Source organism: Miniopterus natalensis, chromosome 1 (genome assembly GCF_054644295.1).
Source record: "Miniopterus natalensis isolate mMinNat1 chromosome 1, mMinNat1.hap1, whole genome shotgun sequence".
In the NCBI taxonomy this organism is placed as follows: Eukaryota; Metazoa; Chordata; class Mammalia; order Chiroptera; family Miniopteridae; genus Miniopterus; species Miniopterus natalensis.
The window spans coordinates 54,509,923-54,520,921 of record NC_142081.1 but is presented as its reverse complement, the minus strand read 5'-3'; the positions used below and the strand labels follow the sequence as shown (position 1 = coordinate 54,520,921).

General features: G+C 40.7%; 1 pseudogene; it reads right to left on the bottom strand.

Annotated features, from left to right (window-relative positions):
* Positions 1–3,061: 3,061 nt before the first annotated feature.
* On the bottom strand, positions 3,062–3,660 carry LOC148094137 (small ribosomal subunit protein eS8 pseudogene; annotated as a pseudogene).
* Between the last annotated feature and the right edge of the window lie 7,339 nt (positions 3,661–10,999).

Sequence of the window (10,999 nt, the reverse complement as noted above, 5' to 3'; positions counted from 1 at the left end):
AGCCATATGTAATATGTCATAGTGAGTAATCAATATTTGTGATGATATGTTAACAAAGAGGTGCTTGGATGGTTTTAGAGGTGCAAAAAGCACACATAGGTGGACCTGAGTTATCCTCAGCTATAGTCCAATGCATTTCGGTTGGCTCTGACAAAGAAAATCCCAAATGGCTAACCAAATCTGTATGTTAAGGTGTGACCATCAGGTGCCTGCTACTCAGATGGCAGAAACAAACAAAACAACCTGCTTCTACAAGTCTGACCTTCATGCAACTTTGATGTCCAGCACTTTAAAGAGACATGGAAATCAAAGAATTTTCTTTCCCACAAGGATGTTAAAAGGTGACAATTTCCTTTGCTCTGACATTATTTCTTTTTCTTAGTTTGAAGGTAGTCTTGTTTGCCATTAAGGATCTAAGCATTCCTTGTGACTTTATACTTTACTTATATGATAAATAATTGAACAGATTTAGTTCACACTAGTTTCATGAGGACACATGGTCTTCTAAAACTATACAAAACCCATAGACCATGAAGATGGATAAAGTATATTTATTTCCATTAATAGACAATAAAGTTAAGGTAGCCACATTTACGTTTGGACTAAAAAGCCCTTTGTTCATTAGAGTGTATTTTTTTAAGACTTTTTATTGATTTTTAGAGAGAGGAAGGGAGAGAGAGAAACAATGATGTGAGAGCAAGACACAGGTTGGCTGCCTTTTGCACACACCCCCACGAGGAATTGAGTCCGAAATCCAGGCATGTGCCCTGACTGGGGATTGAACCGGCAACCTTTTGGTTCATGGGACAACTCCCAACCAACTGAACCACACTGTCCAGGATGTTCATTAAAGTTTTTATTGTCATTTGTTTTCTTTTATTTTAATTTTTAAAAAATATATCTTTATTGATTTCAGAGAGAGGAAGGGAGAGGGAGAGAGATAGAAACATCAATGGTGAGAGAGTCATCATTGATCGACTGCCTCCTGCACGCCCCTGGCTGGGGATAGAGCTCACAACCCAGGCATGTGCCCTGACCAGGAATCAAACTATGACCTCCTGGATCTCAGGTTGATGCTCAACAGCTGAGCCACCCCTGGCAGGGCTATTGTTACTTTTCGAAAGCAGCAAAAGCTTAGATGTACATCAGACTTTGTACCACACCTACTGATCCTCTACATAACCATTAGAATGATCTTTCTAAAATAGCCTCACTAAAATGTTCCCTGATAGCTTATAAAGCTTCAGTCATTCTGTATAGAAGAAAGAGAGAGAGAGAAAGTAATAAAGTCCAGCTTCTTTAGTTTTATGTATGTACAAAGCCCTTCCAACCTGGCCTAAATGATGGGTCCTCATTATTTTCTATCATTTCCCTAAGTCATGCTTAGAAGCCAGGGTTGTTTGTTCAGTAATTTAGTTATCGATTCAATCAAACAAGTATGCATTGAAAGCCTATTATGGGCTACATATACAGAAGTGGGCAAAAGTAGATTTTGGTTCTCAGAAAATGAGTAGAGAAGCAGAAGAATTGGGTTAAAGGGATAAAGTAAATAACCTGTGCTCTGGGGTCATTTTGTTTCATTTGCCTAACATCACCCATCATTTTCCATGCTGTGATCCCTGGAATAGGACTGAGTTAGAGCTTGGGAAACGTGGGGAAGGGGGAAAATTCCCCTTTCCCTCCTCTGGTTCTTTTGGCTGGCCAAATAATCAAATCAACAGGAGGCAGATTGACAAGAGAAAATAAAATTTAATCTCCTGCATACGGGAGCCCCACACAGATGAAAGTCAGGGACCCTGCATACATGAGAGGTTCAGAGATAGAAAGGGGATTGAGTAGATAAGACATCCTGAGCTAGGGAGCAGGTAAGGTACCTTGGGGGCTTCAAAGGGTCATTGCAGGATAAGATAATAAGTTTTCTCTGCCCTATAAGTATATAGTCGGAAGACGTTACCTCTGATAATCTCTTATTATGACAAGACCTATCATTCAATTCTTCTAGCTAGTTAAAGGTAGGGGCAGAAGTTTCTCTTGAGCCTGAAGCTAAAATTTCCGTTAGTTCAAAGTAACCTGCATACCCTCGAGGCATATCTTGGCTTGTTCTGAACCCCACAGTTTTCTAGGCTTAACATGCTTCACGGATACTCCGCAGAGCCCCACTTCTCTCCCATTTGCCCTTACACCCAAATCCTCCTCTCATAAATGAAGACAGACGGAAGAGAAAAGTGAGAAAGGCAATAAAAGAGGGAAGAAATGTAGGTTGGAAGAAGAAAAAGCGTTCAAAGGGCGGGGAACAGGTTCGGGTTCACAGAAATGACAAAATCTAATTCCGTTTCATGGGCCAGAGTCTCCAGCTGACGTAATTTTCCATTTTCTGCACATGTAGGGTTTCCCCAGCACATTCACTACTACACGTGTGAATCCCGCCTCTCCTTTAAGGTGCGGGGCAAGCCCGCCACCTCCTCTACCGCCCTTCCTCCGCTCCTTTGCGGGAAGCATCTGACCCCTGAGAACCCCTTAGCCTGTCTCCAAACCCCTTTTCTGACTCCTACTCGGTTTCTAGGCTGCAATCAAACTGCATGTGTACGTGCCATTTTCCAGTCTTCACTGTGGGCCCATATGCTGGTGGACTCCATACCTAGCACATCCTCGTAGCCCCAGCAGCGCCCAACCTAATCCTGCGCATAACACGCCTTCAAGGCCTCCAGGTTTGCCTGTCGCCGCCTGCTCCACAAGCCTCCCTCTGCCTAAGTGTCAGCAGCCACACTCGGTTTTCTCAGATGGGCCTCCATGGTATGCGGATTGTTTTGAGCTAAAAAGCAAGTTTAGCAGCAAACTCAACTTTTGCCTGCTCCACCCCCACTCTTAACTACCCAGAAGAATCTGAATGAGAGGTCTTGCCTAAGCTATTATCAGAGACAGCTTCTTTTGACTTATCTATAGGGCCGGGCAAACTTCCATTTACTACAGTTCTGCTTATCACCCTCCACTGACCTTTCCCCTCGGCCCCCAGAATAATAAACACCTTTAGTACACCATCTAAGACAGGAGGGAGGAGGATTTATTTGCCTTTCGGGGCCTTGATTTTCCTCAGATAGAACCCCGGCTCCTTGACCTCTAGCGCGTAGCCACCTGCTCCGCCGCACTGATCTGGTCTTGAAGAGATTCCGGCAGGAAGCTTGCCCTGCTGGACCGGCTCCTCGAGAAGTCTGCTGAATCTGGCATTGTTTTTCCTTTCATCATATTTCTTCTAAATTTTCTTTCATAGTTTTTGTTTGAAATCTCTTCCTCTTCAGGAGTCAGCTTGGCCCCCTTCTTGCGGCCCAGGGCAGTGCCTCGTGGAGCTGTTGGTAAGGTGTGCTGTCAATGAGCACAGTGCAGTTCTTCACCAGGGCCTTGGTGAGGACCAGTTTGTTGTTGGGTGCATCGTAGACAACATCAATAATCTTTGTTTTGCATGGACAGCACTCTGAGCCCCAGGGAAGTTGCCCACACCCAGCCTCAAGGCTCCATACGTCTTGTTCTCTCCCGCACGGGGACTGTATATGCAACCAGGGCCAATCTTAGTGTTGGCAGTTTATATTTTTGCTTCTTATGGTAGGGCTTTCTCTTGCCCCTAGACTTGTGGCATTTGTACCAGTTGTCCTGAGAGAGGCCCATGGCTTGGCACTGGCTGGAAAAAGTGCAGTGACCCTTTGAAACCCCCGAGGCACCTTAGCTCAGGATGCCTTGTATACCCATGTTCCCTTTCTAACTGTGAACCTTTCTGCATGTGGGGTCTCTGGCTCTCTCACGTATGCGGGGTTCCCATACATAGTACATAATAAATTTGGTTATTTTCTCTTGCTAATATGTCTCATGCCCATTGATCATTGGACCAGCCAGAAGAACCTCGAGGGCAGAGGAAAGTTTGTTCTTCCCTCACAGGTCTAAAGGTGAGAAGTGCTGTCTGCTCTTACTAAACCCAGTTACTGCTCTTTTCTCATTTCCCTTCACCCTGCCCACAATTTGTAAATTCTTTCCTTATTAAACTCTACACAAATTATCCTAATTTGTCACTTTCTTGCTCAGACCCTAACTGATGCGGCATTTTGTCAATGACAGTAACAGATAGTATTTGTTGGACCACTTCACATATATTTTCCTCTCCTTTGCTCTCACAATAAGCTAAGAGCTGGGAACTTTTAGTCTAATTTTACCTTTGAAAGATGTAGTAAGGTTAGGTAGTTGACCTACAGTTGCACAGCTTATAAGGTTTCGATTTAAGTGTTACCTTCTCACAGGAGGCCTTCCCTACTTGAAATAACCCCTTTCTCCTGAGCCCTACCTTCACTTTTTATTCCCTTCATAATGTTTATTACTATTAGATTTGCTCTTATTTGTTGGTGTTTTATCAACTTGTCTTAGCCAATGTGTGCTCCACAGAGTCAGGATTTGTTTCTTTCATGGCCTTAATGATAAGTTCGCCTTTAGGCTTGTGTGCCTCCCTTCATACTACGGGTCTCTCATAATAGTCTCGGATTATTTCCTTTCTTTTTGCATCAAGATATTCAAACCCAGAGTTTAGATCATTAAATTCATCCATATCAACTCTTTGGACCAGAAACAAGGAGTCTCAAATTGATTTTGATATTTTAAGAGGACAGTTAAGAGCCAAGGAAGCAAAAGGAGATAGAGAGAGATGGAGACAGAGACAGAGAATGGGAAGAGACAAAATGAAATTCTCGAGGGCTGCCGCTGCACTAGGCCATGCCTGTGGACCACTGATAAGTCACTCTCTGGATTGCATTGGAGGTTGGGGTCCTTGGGTGACTCGCAAAATAATGCAAACACTTCACCGGTTGTTGACACAGTTCACCTTAAAGCAACAACAAAGTAAAGATAGTCACATTTCATAAGTAAATAATCCCTGTAGAATTTTAAAACCAAGCATCCCACTATCTTGAAAAGAAAAATCAGATTAGAATACAGTATGTACTGCATGTTCTATAAATATTATACAATCAATTCCCTTGTGGAAAGAAATTTCCACATTCTCTACTAAATTTACTGCTTACAACTATAGTATACACCTACACAATTCCACATTAAAAATATCAAATGAAAATATTTTCAATTCACACAAACACACACACATATATATATATATATAAAAAATTTTGGACTTAAAAAATTCTTGGCAATTCTTTTTGTTCCATAAACCCACTGTCTCTGTATAGGATGGGTCCCTGCCTGCTGGAGTCTAATGATCTGGGTCTTTTCTATTTAGGAAGGACAGGATTAAGTTAAACTCTCATTTCTCCCTTGCATATTCCCCGTCTCCCACTGTGATTTTTCCCGTGGATATCACTGTAAGGACATTTCTGAGAACTTTCCAAAAGCTGTAGGCTGTAGTGCTCTAGGCTGTAAGTCCTAGAACCAGGGAGCCTAGCATAGTGCTTGGCACGTTAGTGGAACTCAAAACAATTAAGTTGGCTGGCTGAGGGAACTTGGGCTTTCTTAAGAGGGTAAATAACTTACTCTTATCGTGTTGTTTTCTTTCTACAAAAAATAAGATATTTCCCTGTTTGAAGTCTCCATGTTTTTCATACTATCTTAATGAGATAGATATGACCCTTGTTCCTTTTTTACTGTTCCTAAGTGAATGCAAAAGGAGTCATAAAGCCCTTGGAACTTGCATGGACCAGCCTGGATATCTGGAGGCAAACATCATAACTTAAATTGAGAAGAAAGCTGCACAGATGACAACGTGGGACAGAAACAGGCTGGGCAACTCCCTTTATGGCTCTTCATAGCTGGAGGCATGACACGAGTCACTGCTGAGATGGATCAATGGTTAAAAATAAAAACCACACCTATATAGGTCATAAAGTGATGCTTCAGCAAACCTAGATAATTTATATATAAAGTGCGGTTTTTATTCTTGTCAGATAGTTTTTGAAAATCTGAAATGCTTGTTAATTCCATAGAGATATTGTTCTATCAGAAATCTTTGCAGTCACTGAGGTGTCACCTGACCCCATGGCCATATTTGGCGGAGAAGAAAATCCATGCAGCGTATGTCTCAAAGCTGGTCTGTGGGATGTGTCCATCACCATGACTGTGAGGACACAACCTGAGGAGAGCATCCCGGTGAGGCTCTTAACTTTCCATGAGTCTCTGGGCTTCGTACAGCTGTGCCAGCAACTCTGTGGCTATGCCAGTTGTCCAAGGGTGGTTTAAAATGGGCCAGCATCAGAGCAACTGCATAAAAAGTGTGAATTATCAGGGATCCACAAGTCCCTGAACCAATTTTACTTTTGTGTTTGGGCCAATAAAATTTAAGTTTCTTCTTAAAGTAAATAAATATGGTGGTATGTTTTGGGCTATCTTCTTACACACTCTGAGATGAATGAGTTTTAAGACCCAGTTGCTGATCTAAACAAAAGTTACAAAAAGGTGGAGGGAATGTTTCATAGACCATCTAACTGAAGAGATGTTATTGGTATTTTTGCTTTGTAACCGTTTTTGTTGTTTTTAAACAGTGCAGCATGGTTTAGGCCAAAGTGCACAGGACGAGGCCTCAGGATCTAGTCCCTTCTTTGCTGTGTGAGCTTGTAACCTCAATGTCCTGAGTAATAAGAGGTTGCATCAGCTAAACTCTAACATTCACGTCAAGTCTTGTGGTTTTTATTGTTTTGTTTTATGGGGTTTTTTTTCAAGTCTTGTTTTTGTGGTGGAAGCCAGTTGACCTGGGATTGCAGCACCATCTTTGTCATTTGTTAGCCTATAAACTGTGTGAATTAGCCCTTCTCCAAAAAATAAACTATACTCAGTTTAGTCTTGTTAAATGGGTACAATAACAGTATATATCCCTTTTAGGGAGTTTGTGGAGATTAAATGAGTTTCTATAATGTAAAGTATTTAGGCAGCATTGGCACTAAAAAGTACCCTACACATAATTATACATATTTTAAATTTTACTGTTATTCTGTCTTCATTTAGGAAAGCTAAACAAACATTTCTTATTATAAGGAATAATGCGGGCCAAATGATTGTGTGAGTGTTTATGTGAATATGGGTTGGATGCCCTGGCCAGTGTGGCTCAGCTGGTTGGGCGTTGTCCCTTGTACTGAGAGGTCACCTGTTTGCTTCTTGATCAGGGCTCATGCTTGGGTGCCATGTTCAGTCCCCAGTAAGGGGTGCGCAGGAGGCAGTTGGTTGATGTTTCTCTCTCTCTCCATCTCCCTTCTTCTCTCTAAAAAAAAAAAAAAAAAAAAATCAATAAAAACATATTTAAACATGGGCTAGAGTAGCAAGGATTTAAGTTTAAATAGGAGCTTAAGTTTTACGATATGTGGATGTGAAAAAGGGAATGTCCTGAAACTCTGTAAGAACTTTCACAATGTGAACTGCTTCCCAGTGAAGTCACTTCTTTCTGGATAAACAAGCCAGGCCCATCCAGTGGCAGCTTCCGAGTGAAGCCTCCTTTTTGTGTGTGATAGCAGTCTGAAATAAGCATTTCAATTAGATTCATTAAGACAGTTATTACTTGGTAATTGAATAGCAACAGATTGCAAAGGAACACTTATTGAGGTCTAATAAGTATGGAGGAGAGAAATCTCCTTCTGTAATTCCATCAGCTATAAACCAGGGTAATTAGATTCTTACTAACACATTCAAATTGAAGGGAATGTTGAGGCATATAATTGGCACTTGGGAAGATACCTGTATTATGTTAGGGTGCTTTCATTTACATACTTATTAAGTGTCAGTTTAAGTTGTTAAATAACTGAGACTAGTGGACAGTGGTAGGTCAAATGGTTAAGCAAGAATTGAATTCTTAAACATATTAATAAATTAGGGTCAGATATATTTTAAAAGATAAAATGCAACTTTATTGTATCCCTAAATTTGCATCAATTCTCATAATATTTCAAAGCTTCTCATGAACCAAATCAAGACTCTGAATTATTTTCTCAAGTATAACATTCTTTTATTCGTTCATTTTACCTTTTAAGCAACTCTTATTTGTAAGGGAAAAAAAAAGCATGTTATTTGCCATCGATTTGATAATGGAGATAAGATGGTTATATAATAAAATTCCATAATTTGTTACACAAGCAAAATATGCTAGAAGAGCAAGAACAGAAGTAAAAAAAACCAAATTCTTTTGATATTTTTCCTGTGGGACACAATTCTCCTTAGGATTTCAATTTTCTATCAGTGATGCAACTACATATTTCCACTTCCCAAATCAAAGCACAAACTTCAGAGGCAGACACTTAATCTTTATTATTTTTGATGCAAAATGATTACCAGGTGCTCTGTGTATAGCAAGTTAAACCTCAGATAACCTTTGTAATGTATTTAAGTTTTGGAAAATCACATTTAATGCAGTTATGCTAATAACCAAAATTTGGATAATCCAGTTTGTCTTTTCTTGAAACCAATAATAAAAACATATATAATTTCTCTTTAAATACAAGAGTCTAGTCTCCCCCAAAATCCATAGAGAAACAAAGAAAAACAAAACCTAAAATGCCTACACATGCCCTGGCCGATGTGGCTCAGTTGGTTGAGCATTGTCATGTGCACCAAAAGGTCACTGGTTCAATTCCTGGTCAGGGCAAATGCCCAGGTTGCAGGTTCAATCCCCGGTTGATGTATCTCTCTCTCTTCCTTCCTCTCTCTTTAAAAATGAATACAAACATATTTAAAAAATAATAAAATGACTATACACATGTGGTTATGAATGGTTCAGCTTGTATTCATAAGGTAGAAGGCTCACTCGATTGACCACTGGAGTAATCAAATACCACTTTGTTACCAAAGTCCCTGGGAGGCAAAGAGAAGCCAGCTCCCAACCCCCACCTGCACTGCCCCACACACCAAAAAGTTGGACTTGATAATAAACACTTTTGATGTTTTTCTAATGAGCAAGCCTTGCCAGAATGTATACAGATTGCTAAAAGTTCCCATTGTTTGCAAGATTTTCCCTTTCCTCCCTTTTTAACTGCCTACTTATCTACTGGGGGACAGAGAGAAAGGGAAATGTCTTCTTTACTGTTCTGGCACGATTTTGATTTTACTATCAAAGCCCTGGTAGTACCTTATATTTAAAAATCCAACTTATCTAGCAGACCCCCCCCTTGTCAGAGATACCCTTGTCTCCCGAGCCTTTGAGCCTTTTACCGGCCAGCCTCTGACACTACCCTTTCTCCCTGCCCCTAAGAAATGGACGTCAGTAGGCTTGTCACTTTCCCTCTGCGACATCTCTGACTCTCCAACTTAGCTCTCCATGTCTGTTAAACCTTTTCCCATGTTTCATCCTGCGTGAAGACATAAAACAGGCTTATGGGGCAACCAGAGGGATTTATCTTGAATATAACGGAGAATTTCTTGATCATGAAACACTAGAAAAAGCTCCAAAGAGAGTCTGTTGGAATGTTTAAGAAGGACAGACTCACCTTGGGCAGGAACCATTTAAAAACTTCGGAAACCTGACTTTATCCATCTGTTTATTGGGGATCATTCTCCAGCCCATACCTCACCCAATTCCTTTCTCCAGCTCTCATGCCTGCCTTCATTATTTTCCTTCAACCAAGTGGATTTCTCTATTGTTGATACCTTAGCATTTCTTTACAGATTTCCATCAGTATCCCCCTCGAGACTCACTTAAATAACTATTACAGTAGAGGTTAACAGGTATTTATTAAGCACTTACTATATGCCAGACAATGTTATCAGCACTTTGCATATATTAACTCATTTAATCCCATAATAACATATAAGGAAGTTACTGTTATCTTATTTTCCAAGTTGGGAAAATGAGATTTCAGTTAAATACAAAGTCACATGACTATTAATTGATAAAACCTGAATTTATACCTAGGAAGTCCCGCTCTTAGCATAAAAGAAGTCACTTATTGATTTCAGGTTCGTTTCCGATAGAGCAGATATTTCCTGTTGATCTATGCAGTATTCACCTCCTTTCTTTATGTGGATAAAAGGGGCCACATACTAAACCTGACAAGCTCAGGGGAGGCCCACGTGGCTGACCTTACCCAGAGACTGAAGTAACCACACAGCTGACAGCGGGGCCTGGTGAGTAGTCACGTCCTCGGTCTGTAGCTCCCTGCACAAAGGCCAATCTTTACCTTTGAAACTGACTATTGTCTTTGTGCATCTAAGGTAACATGCCTTTGAAATGACAGAGTAATTTTTTTTCCAGTCTCCTTGAAGGAACAACCTCAGGCACCAGAGCATAAGACCACGTTATCTTGTTACTCACATACCATCTCTCTGTGCTGTAAATGTTAAAAACTATCTTGTACCCATCAATGCAAAAGAACAACATGTCTCTTCTTTTATTGTTTATGCAAACTCAGAGATTTCCACCAAATGGAAATCTACCACCAAGTGAATTTCATATAACCCTCCTAAGTCTCCTCCTTTTATTCTAATGCACAAAATAAGGGCCATTCTCAGGAGCACTTTCTCAATCCATTGAGATTTTGCTTCCTGGCAATTGTGGTCAGTTTGGCTCAAATAAACTGTTATAAGACTTTTTCTCAGGCTGGACATTCTTTTTTCGACATTATTATTACCCAGATTTTAATTTTATTAAAAAAAGCTACTCATCCCCAAACTGCCCCAGTTCTTGTGAGAAACTGATCCTATTCATTGTTCCAACGGTGGGCCATTGTCCACTTATGTCACATACTCATTTATCCAGTGGTGAGCATGTGACATAAATGTTCAAACCTTGAAATTCTTGCTTGGAATGCTGGGGCAGGAGGGCTCTCCCTGCGGCTGCATGGAGCTCTAGTTGCTACTGGCTCACATCCCAAGACCACAGGGTCTTACTGGCATCCATCCTATGACCAAAGGAAGACCCAGTCTTAGGAGAAAGCTGCCATCCAGAAGGCAGAGCAGAGACATTAGAAGAAACTGGTTGAATTGAATATGTGGGGCCTTTATTTATTAAACCCACTTGAGCTGGGGTATTTTAATGGTG